Here is a 10,698-nt window from a genome sequence, read left to right on the forward strand (position 1 = left end):
AACGTATCAATAATTGAGTGTCTCACTAAAAAGGTGGGGTGTGGGGGCATTAAAAATTTTATGGCTTGTCATTATTCCCCTCCTGTAACACCTGCATCACCACACCAAGGCTCCTACTCCCCCCCACCTTGCTGTGTCTCTCTTCCTTTCCAGCAGGAAGCAGCGTGACATGGGGCCGTCTCTCAGGAGCTAAGTACCACTGCCATGCCCCCAGTCAACTGCATCAGCTTCACGGGAGCTTTTAGGGAAGTACTAGCTAATGAACTCTCGTGGAAAACCAGGAGGAAATGTGGAAGTCGTTTTTGGGGGTTTGGCTTTGCTTGATTTGCATTTCTGTGAAGCACACCTATGAATGGATTAATATTTGATCAGCGTTATTAAAACATGAATGTAATGTGGAAAAACTATGTGGTCGCTCATCTCAGCTGTGAGTGACCGCGGTCGTCTTAGGATACATTTCAGGATACATAAGTAGAATTTTCATGTCTCAGTATTTTAATTGAGTATTTGTTTTTCTGACAACTTTTTGCTTCTACATTTTACTCTATTTTCTACTCCTTACATTTTCAAAACAGACTTAAACCCTTAGGTTAGACACATTTTAGGAAAGTTTCTATTTCCCAGCATCCTGTGCTTCCAAACATCAAACTGATTTGAGCCTAAATGACGGGAACAATGATAGATCAAAGACAATCCTATTGGTGTATCCATCACCAGTGCTTAGACCTCTCTGCATTTATCATGCCTATTGTTAATCTCTCTTTTATAGCATGTCTTTTATCCTGGCTTCCTTCTCTCACCCCAACCAGTTGCAGCAGATGGCCCCGCCCCTCCCTGAGCCTGGTTCTGCTGCAGGTTTCTTCCTGTTAAAAGGGAGTTTTTCCTTCCCACTGTCGCCAAAGTGCTTGCTCATAGGGGGTCATATGAATGTTGTGTTTTTCTCTGTATGTATTATTGTAGGGTCTACCTTACAATATAAAGCACCTTGAGACTGTTGTTGTGATTTGGCGCTTTATAAATAAAATTGAATTGAATACAAAAAGCAACCACACATGTTTGTAAGCCACTCTGCATTTAATCATTAGTCATTATTAATCTCTGTCTCTCTTCCACAGCGGTCTTCATCTTGTCTCCCTCCCTTTACCGCAAACTGCTTACTGCAGAAATTATTTCATAATTATGAAATTATGTGAGCTCTGATTCTCTTCAGAAAGTTAGACCTTGCCTAAAACAGTTTGTTAGTCTACCAATGTTTGTATTTTCAAGGGGGGGGGGGTTATAAGACCAAAGGTAAAACCCGAACATGCCACCAGTTCGATAGTAGTCATACTGTATTTTTTGACTTATGAACTAGTAAAAAAGCTGAATAACTGAGAAAGACATACTAAATATGTCCCTACAAAAACCCTACATAAAATCAGTTGCTTTCTAAGTGTTCACCAAGCTGAGCTAATTATGTAAATACTTGACTGCTGGTGAGCCGACTAGTCAAGCGTCAGTAACACAATGTTGTGTCTAGACATGGCATTTTGGTGGTTTTTCTCCCTCTGTTATCTTAGAGGGGGGTTTAGTCGGGCAGACGTTTAATAATTTATAGCTGCTTTCCCATTTCCCCCCGTCTTGCCATTCCTGGCAAAGAATCCGTGCCAAAAGTCCTTTCCGTGTACGTGTTATCTTCAGCTTTTATTGTGCTAGAGAACTGTGTGAAAACACCTTGCTGGTATTAAAAAAAAAAAAAAAGCATACAGCTATGACTCACTTCCATGTTGTCCACGCCGCTGAAATTAGGTTGTGAATCGATGTGTTCATCTGCCATAATTGCTAATGGTACTAAATGTTCCACGTGTACTCGGATTACTGAGCTCCATACTGTTTTCAGTTGTTTGAGGTGGGACAGGAAAGCTTGTGGCCAGTCTCTTCCCACTGACCTGCCTTGACAGGAGGCCATTTTGTTTCCTCTCGGTATGTGTCAAATATTTCTTTCTTTTTCTTTTTTTTGCGTCTGTGTGTGCGTGGACACTGTGACATGGTGGTCCTTGCATGTTCACCGGAGCGAAACATTCTGTCGTTAGAGACAGCAGGACTTTGGCACAGTACCTGGTGTTTGACAGCCTCTCACACTGTCTCTGCATTTGATGATAGCACTTTCGTGCCAGCCGCTGGTTTTTGGTCTTTCACCGTGCATACAGATTGTGACTGTGTGCCTCTTAGCAGGGGTTAGTAGGACACCCCCTCCCTTCCTGGGAAAACTGTCAAATGTGGAGTTTTGTGAGGTGCGAGGTGCGATTTGCAAACTCCCACCATCTCCGGGACTGTGTGCATATATATATCTACACACATATATACCCATATATATATATGCGGTGGCTCTATGGCTCTATACATATTGGAGGAGGAGGATTCCCGTGTATTCATTCTCTCCAAACTCACACTGGGTTTTGTTGTTCCGAACTGAGGGGGCGATGCCTACCTGAGCCTGCTCAGCACTTCCAATCCCCTCCAGAAAGAGGCCTGCGAGTGCATCACTTGGGTCAGGGGGGATTCACCCAGCAGCCTGTCATGCCACAGCTTGCAATTACTTGTCTTCACCCAACCAGCCCTGCACTGAAGCTTTGTTTTACCAGGACCTGAAACATAACCGAGCAACACCGAGCCTGTCAGTGGATGGGTTTTCAGGAGCCCACTTTCCTCTTTCTGCTCCTCTCTTGTAACTTTCCTCCCCCTCTGCCTCGTTCCCAGATTCCTCCCCTCTGCCTTCACTGCCTGCGTGTCATCCTTCTGTTCTAATGAGAGGCAGGGATCAGCAACCCCAGAGTTTGACAGAGGTACCTGTTGTGCCCCCATATTTCTTCCTCTATAGCTCCCCCTCTCTGTTTCCTTGTCTCGCTCTCTCCCTCCCTAAACACCAGAGCTGTCGACTCCTGGCAGTTTGATTCTAAACTGTTCCCCCACGTCGGCAGTAGCTGCCATGACAGAGAATAAAACGAGTGAAATGTAGAGTTTGTAGTGAACAACGCGAGCATTGGTTTTCTCTCTACATGGCGTGTGAAAGGCCAGAGTATTCTTTTTTTTTCATTCAGTCTAGGAGGGATTCTTTCCATTTTGTTGATTTCAGAAGAAGAAAATGGTGCATTTTTATTTGCTTTCCTTCTAAGTGTAAGCTGAGAAGATTTTTGTCAAACTTAAACTGATCAGGCATAGCATTATGACCACCTAATATTGTGTCTTTCCCCCTTTTGCTACCACATAAGCCCTGACTGATGGAGTTGTGGACTCCATAGCCTCCATGGATTGGAGTTGTTGGTCCTCGATTGGATTGACATCTGATGAATTCAGAGGCCAAGTCAACAACTCAAACCGTTCCTGAACCCTGCTTTGTGGCATTATCCTGCTGAAAGAGGCCACACCATCGGGGAGCGCTGTTTCCATGAAAGCGTGTACATGGTCTGCAACTTTAGGTTGGTGTTACATGTCAAAGTAACATCCACATGGATGGCAGAGGTAAATGTTTCCCAGCAGAACATTGCCCAAATCATCACACTGCCTCCACCAGCTTGGCTTCTTCCCATAGCGCATCCTGGAAAATGTGATTCAGCAGGTTATTATTGGTACTTTCAGCAGTAGAGGTGGTGATGGTGGTGGTCACCCTGACCCATGTGTGGTTATGCAGTCTCAGTGGTCATAGTGTTATTTTTGATTGAATATCTGTGTATTATGTACAGCGCTAAAGCTATGCTTAGTAAAAGAAAGAGGGAAATAGCTAAACAACTTTTTATCATTGGGATATTCATTATGATACTTTTAGAATCTAGCTCCTGTTTTTATATAATTATGCATGTTTGAGTTTTGTTTCCTCTGCCCGTTTGTTAGTTTGCTTGTCTTTACAGGAGTCTGCTAGTACTGCCAGGGATTAATATGCAATATTTGTTGTCAATAAGCAGATCAGTCTTCAAAGATTTAAACAATATATAACACCCCCAACTGCGTAATTTTCTTTTTCTTTCCAGCTTTCAAGCTACTTTCATAGTTGAGATTGCTTCCTAGTTTGGTTTGTGGTGTTTTCTTGTTTGTTTGTTTGTTTTTTTTGTTTGTTTGTTTGTTTTGGGGGGGGGGGGGGGTTGTTGTCTTCCTAGTGTACATGAATCCCTTATGTTCATAGTTATATCTTTATGAATGTCCTTTCTGGCCATTATCGTCTTGTTTTTTGGAACTGTATTTAGATGAAAGTAGCTAAGCAAATAGCTACCACTACTGCTGCCTAGCTAGCTTGGTTAGGATTAGTAATCAAAAGCTGAAAAAGCTAAGCTCACAAGTGAAAGCAGCCCTGTTTTTGGCATTTTAATGATTTTAAACCTTAATGTAATTCAAGCAGGAGAGAATGAATTATTGTCTCTCATTTTATGTATATGAATTGAGAGCGACCTTTTATTTACCACAAGCTAACAGTTTCAGCCTGCAGAATTCATGCTAAGCTAGGCTAAACAAACATTTACCTGAAAGATTTCCGTTTGAACTGCTGCCCTTGAGCAGAAATTTTAGGACATGAACAACAAGAAAATAAAAAATAGCTTTTATCAGGAAGGACGATCAAAGGCATTCTGGTTATGTGTTTCTGCTGTCTTGCAGAACAATGGTATATACTGCTATAGCATGGATTGCCATATTCTTGCCTTGGTGTTAAACCTGGCACTTCTTCAGGATGCTTTACTGCATCTATCACCACAAACAAATAAATATAAATACAAGCTGCTTTTAACAAGAGAATGGGTATGGCATGTGAAAATTGTGAGAATGATATTTTTCTTCATAAAGCCAAAACCAAACAGATACAGTTTTTGAACTTCTCACTGCGTTTATAAAAAACAAAACAAATGATCCCACTGTTCTTTTACCTGCGATACCAAACAGAAATAACAAATTTGTTTTAATTAGAGTGTTGAAAACAGATTAGAGGGAAGAAAAGTTGCAGATTAGCTGCAAAACAAAAGGAAAAGGAAAAAAAATCGGTGTTATGTAAAATTTATCTGTTGGATCTGGCTCGTGTGAAATTCATAAATGTCACCACTGCAGTGAGAGTTCCCAAAGTAGCATGAAACGCAAACAATCTGTAGGATTTAACACCCACTGCCTCGACACTTTTTCGCTCACACATCCCAGAGATCGAGAAATCGCTCTGCAAACTGTGTCACGCGTGTTCATTTGTTCTTCAAGATATCCAGGTATAGGCCGCCTGAAAAACAAAAAACAAAAAGAGAGGCAAAACTTTAACTTTATTCCTTCACATTTTCAGCTGAACTCGTATTTAATGGGGCTTTTAGCCTTACCAGCAGTTACCATGGCAGCCATATATTGAGTGACAGCAAAGACTGGATGCTTCCCCTATTAATGTTGGTCTATCTCAGGTCAAGTCAGATTATCTTTTTTATTTAAAGTGTGACGCCAAAAACTGTGTTAAACTTTCTAGTCTTTATAATCACATGCATATCATTATCGTTTTAACAGTAAAGAGGTTTTTTTCAGTGGTTAACTTTGCTTTCTTTTCCTCGTAGTCAGTGATATTGTCTAATTTGACTCCTAAATGAACAAAACGAGAGCTGTGATATTTAATTAGGCTCGTGAGATTTGATTTCCAGTTAAATTAAAATGCCACTTTGTCCTTTGTGTTCGCCAGCCTCTTTATTCTGCCTTCTTCCTGTTGCTTCAGTGCACGCTGCGATTCGCGCGATGCAAAAACGGCCAAGGGGAGGAAGCGAGGAAGAGGAGACAGCGAGAGGGGAAAGAGACAGACACTGACTTCTCAAGCTCTCACTGTTCGGCTCACCACTGTCAAGTAGGTCAATGCGACAGGCTTGACTGAGTTCTCCTCTGTAGCGTTGTTGTTCAGGCTGGCGCTGAGTAGGTGCCACGCTGGATTCACCTGTTTAAAAAAGCTCGCACAAATGCAGAGTGAACGGCGTGTCTGATCCTGTGTGGCTGGACCTCTGTGGGCGTCCTGTGGCCAAAGAAATAGATCACTCGTTGACCTAAACAAGCGAAAGAAGCAGCAAATAAGAAAAAACAATCATATTTATACAGATATATAAACTTTTTTTAAAAAAAAGACTGTAATGAAGTTCATTGAAAGTTCGTCAAATGCCACTGGTCATGTGATGCTCTTTAAGCTTGGTTGGGTTTTTTTTTTTTTAAAGGGAAGATAATCTCCATGGGGACCAGATGAGCTATTCTCATTGAAGTCATCTTCCCTCACAATTGGAAAATGTTGAGCATAATAACTTGCACCCTCCACTTCACAGGCTCCTCTTCCTGCACACTCAGCTGCTTCAAAAAGACCACATCTGACTCATAATAGACCTCATTAGACTTGTATTGAATAAGCTCTGAGCCGGCGTAACTTAGCTTCACTGTTAGTTGCTTTTTCGCCTCAGTGTGTATTCTCCATTAGAGAATTAAAGATTAATTGCCAAATTTTTTCCAGTTTAAAGCATTGATTAATTGCAGTGAGAATCACTGGTGGATCCAGAAGATTAATGTCGTGAGATTGCCCCCCACCACCACCACCACTACCACCACCCACCCCCCCTCTTCTTTAGATAGCTATTGATTTTGATTTGCTCAAAAATGCCTGTCTTGTCTTCCCAGGAGGGCAGAAGCTGAATGAAGCACAAGCGGCATGCCGGGCTGCTCTAAATTGCATTTTGTGAGACACGGCCTAAAACACGAGCGGCGTGAACTAACATCCACTTAATTGGGCAGCAAGTGATTGCGCTAAAGAGGTTACCGATTGAGAAGGAGAATCAAACGCGGCAATAAATAAAATTGTCACTTCAAGTTAAGAGATTAGCGAGGCGCTGAAAGATAAATGTACCTTTTAGACGTCGAGGAACTCTTCCTGTTTGTTTGTTGTTGTTTTTCTTGTTTTTTTTTTAATCAAGATGCTCTCTAGTCTGTGCAAAATTTCTATTTCAAGACTCCAGTCTGTCCCCTTTCCAACTTCAGCTTATGCTGTCTCCTGTTGCCCACGAGCGATGCACAGTGTACAGTAGCTCAGGCAAAGACGAAAACAATTGTCTTTTTCTGGTTTTCACATTTTTTTTTAACAATCTCAGCCTCAGTCACAACAAATCAGAGCGACTCGAGCGTTCGGTTCGTCGCGGACACGGGGCTCTTTATCACTTTGCGCGCCGCTGTGAGGTAGTCTTCTAAACGCAGGATTACGCCCATTGTGATCTGCCTAAGCGCACCATATTAGCGCGGTATTCTCATGAAAACACATGAAAGCCACTTTGAAACGTAGGATGCCTCTGATATGCCCTGCGTCAGGGGGAACGTGCAACCGTATCAGGGAACGCGTGATCTCCGATTCAATTACGGTTCCGTTTTAAATGAGACGCCGACGGTGTAAAACGCCTGATTGTAGCGCTAGGAGAGGGAGTCATTCACGAGACCTCTGTGTATGATCTGCATAGAAAGTGTTGCATCAAATGGATTTTCGATGCCGGTCTCCGCAGAGCATTCATCCTCTTTTCGCTACAAGACCAGGTGTATTTAACATTGCATGAGAACGGGGGATAGATATGAGAGCATACATGAGACTGTATGAGACCTCAAGTGTAAAATCAGAGGGAAAACCTGTATTTGGAGGCCTCGGATTTGGGTTTTCAGCTGACTGAAGATGGCTACGTGTTTTAAACCTGTAAGAAATATCTCGATTCTCTCAGTTTTATTACTTCAGCGCTTGACTGTAATTCTGCAGTGACAACAAAGCTGTCTTCTCCTTTTCTTCTGCAAGGCCCGCCTTCCCAAACCTGTTGAACTCAATCAGTGGAGCTAAGATGCACCATTGGTTGCAGGTCACGTAAGCTATGTTGGGGAAATGTTTGTCTCTGTGATTGAACTGTCCCCCGCGCCTACGTTAATTGAGCTCCCTGTAATCACACGCAGGCCCATATGATCAGTGTCTGCAGCCCTGCAGAGGGCTGGTTGAGATTATCCACTTGCCTGGCTGTTCCATTTTGAGACTGTAATCGAAATGGATTTTTGTCCTCTTCTTCCACATCCTGCCTCAGCGGACAAGCTTGGATATGACATATTTGCATACACTAGCAGCTAAGCTCCTGGGAAGGCTGCATCCGTCAGGAAGTCTGTCATTTTAGTTTTGACTGAAATATCTTAAGAAATAAATGAAACAAATGGATATATGAAATATTGCGCAGATGCTCAGTGTCCCGCTGGAATTAATCGTAACAGCTCTGGTGATTGCTTGCCTTTTTATTTAGAACCTCCTCCACGCCAAAGCTCTCGATCCCTGTTCCCGACATAGTGAATAAATAGATATGAATGTTTTAGAGGACTCACCTTAGCCCATTCCTCTGATTTTTCCTGTAGCGTCACATTAGTTTTAGTGAAATATTGCAAAGGTTGATGTGTGTCGTGATGCATTCTCAATAATCCAGGTAAGGAAATCCCAGAAAGTTGATTCAGTTCACTTTTTCAGTGTGAGAAATGTTTCATGACTCATCCAAGTGACTTCCTCAGCTGATGCATGCGTTACCATCAGCTCCTGGCTGGATGAAATGATGAGGTAATGAGATGAGGAATACTTTATTTATCCCATGTTTAGGGAGATCTTTTGTTAAAACAGTTAAAATGATGATTAAATACTAATAAAACAAATATCAGGCAGATCTCTCTCCAATCAGATAAATTATTCTATATAGGGTAAAAGCATGTGGTATGGCAGCCTGATAGGGAAGGTGATCTACTGCCTGTTCAGTAACTGGTGCTCAGGGTGGTCAGGTGGTCCACGATGAATAACAGTTTGATGACCATCAGCCAATCACAGATCCAGCCTTCCTGATCACTTTATTCAGTGTGTTGGTGTCATCAGCTCTGATGATGCTCCCCCAGCAGATCACAGCAAAGTCACTGTACTCGCCACAACTGACAAAATATCTCCATCATTCTGCTTTTCTATACAGCATCAGTGTTTGTCTTCCAGTTCAGCCTGTGGTTGATCTGAGGATAGACACAGGTAATGTAGCATTTAGAAACAGATCATTCCTCCTAGACCACTACACAAAATCATCTACTAGTGCTCTGTATTTATCCTCCTGCCCGTCACCTACACAACCATAAATTCAACCAGTGCAAAACTGTTTGACTTTTTTCCCCAACCCATTTTAAATCTGTTCCATTTCTGCCAACTTTGTATGAAGTCGAGGCCAAAGGCTGAACTTTCCACAGGACAGCCTTGGTAGTGCCCCAGGGCCCAAAATATAGGAGGGTCCCTGTGGACATGCCTTCAAACACACCTCTCTCTCACTGTACAGATATTTCCCCTATAGCAGCGGTCGCCAACCTTTTTTGCGCCACGGACCGATTTGTGCCCAACAATATTTTCACGGACCGGCCTTAAAGGTGTCGCGGATAAATGCAACAAAATAAAACTAGTACCGGTACCGAAAAAAAGAAGATTTATTCATAACACACCTGAAAAGACTCAGGAAAACCGAGTTAACGATAAAAACGATAACAAAATAACGCTGAAAACCGATAAAAACCCTGAAAACCATACATTTCACACCTGAGCCTCCATTCTCGCGGACCGGTACCAAACGACTCATGGACCAGTACCGGTCCGAGGCCCGGGGGTTGGGGACCGCTGCTCTATAGTATATGTTTAAGTCATGATTGTGAACCAAAGCCTAACTCTCTTTATGCAGTGCACATTTTCCTTATAAATCAAATTCTGGCTGCAAGTACTGTATTTCCTATCATTTTGCACATCCATTGATTAAATATCAATAGGCGTGCAAAACATTAACACAAAATATTAGTTGTACATTCTGACCTTGCTATTAATCATTTCTGATAGATGCTTGCAAACCCGTTGATCCAAACTTAGCACCAATTAGTTCATAATTTATAATATAGCGCAGTGGAATACCAATGTGCTATATTATAAATTATGCTAAGCGAGCCAAAGCACAAAAAAAGGAAATTAAGTAAATGGTGCTCAAAAGAGGACAGAAAGCAGGATGAGTAAACCTCCAGGACTTTGGCAGTGTAAATGACTGTGCTTGTTTCGCACAGTGACCCCATCCAGTCAGTTTGTGAGGGGTAAATGGGCTTTTCTCTTGTTGGTCCACGCTTACAGACATTACAAGATGATGTAGCAAGACTGAACCTGTGCTGGGCTTATGCTAGCCTAGTAGAAGATCATGATGTGAGTTTATAGAACAAGCTTACATAAATGTGCCCGAACCTCAAACTGTAGTTGTTGCCAAAAGTTGGGAGGATGATATGATATTATTGATTAATGTCTATGATTATAGATGTGTGTTTATGTGTGTGTGAGAGAGCGATATCAAGAGAGAGACTATGTCAATGCCATGTTACTGGGATAAAGTTAGTTTTCGTTGTTTTCTATTAAAATAAATACAACTAAACTGGACAAATATGAATTGAGTGAGAAAAGGTTTTTCTTTGAGTTTAATATCTTTCGCAGTCTCCTCTTTCTACCCTACTCTTCTATCGTGATCGTGAATGAATGAATATAAATAAATAGTCCACGCTTCATGAGATCTTTGACCAAAGCAGCACTAGAAAAGAAAGCAAGTCCTCTTTGTCCTCTATGAATGCGTTTCCAATCACATCCCAGTAAATCCCTTTGCAATAATGAATGCGATACACGCTCAA

Source organism: Astatotilapia calliptera, chromosome 3 (assembly GCF_964374335.1).
Source record: "Astatotilapia calliptera chromosome 3, fAstCal68.1, whole genome shotgun sequence".
In the NCBI taxonomy this organism is placed as follows: Eukaryota; Metazoa; Chordata; class Actinopteri; order Cichliformes; family Cichlidae; genus Astatotilapia; species Astatotilapia calliptera.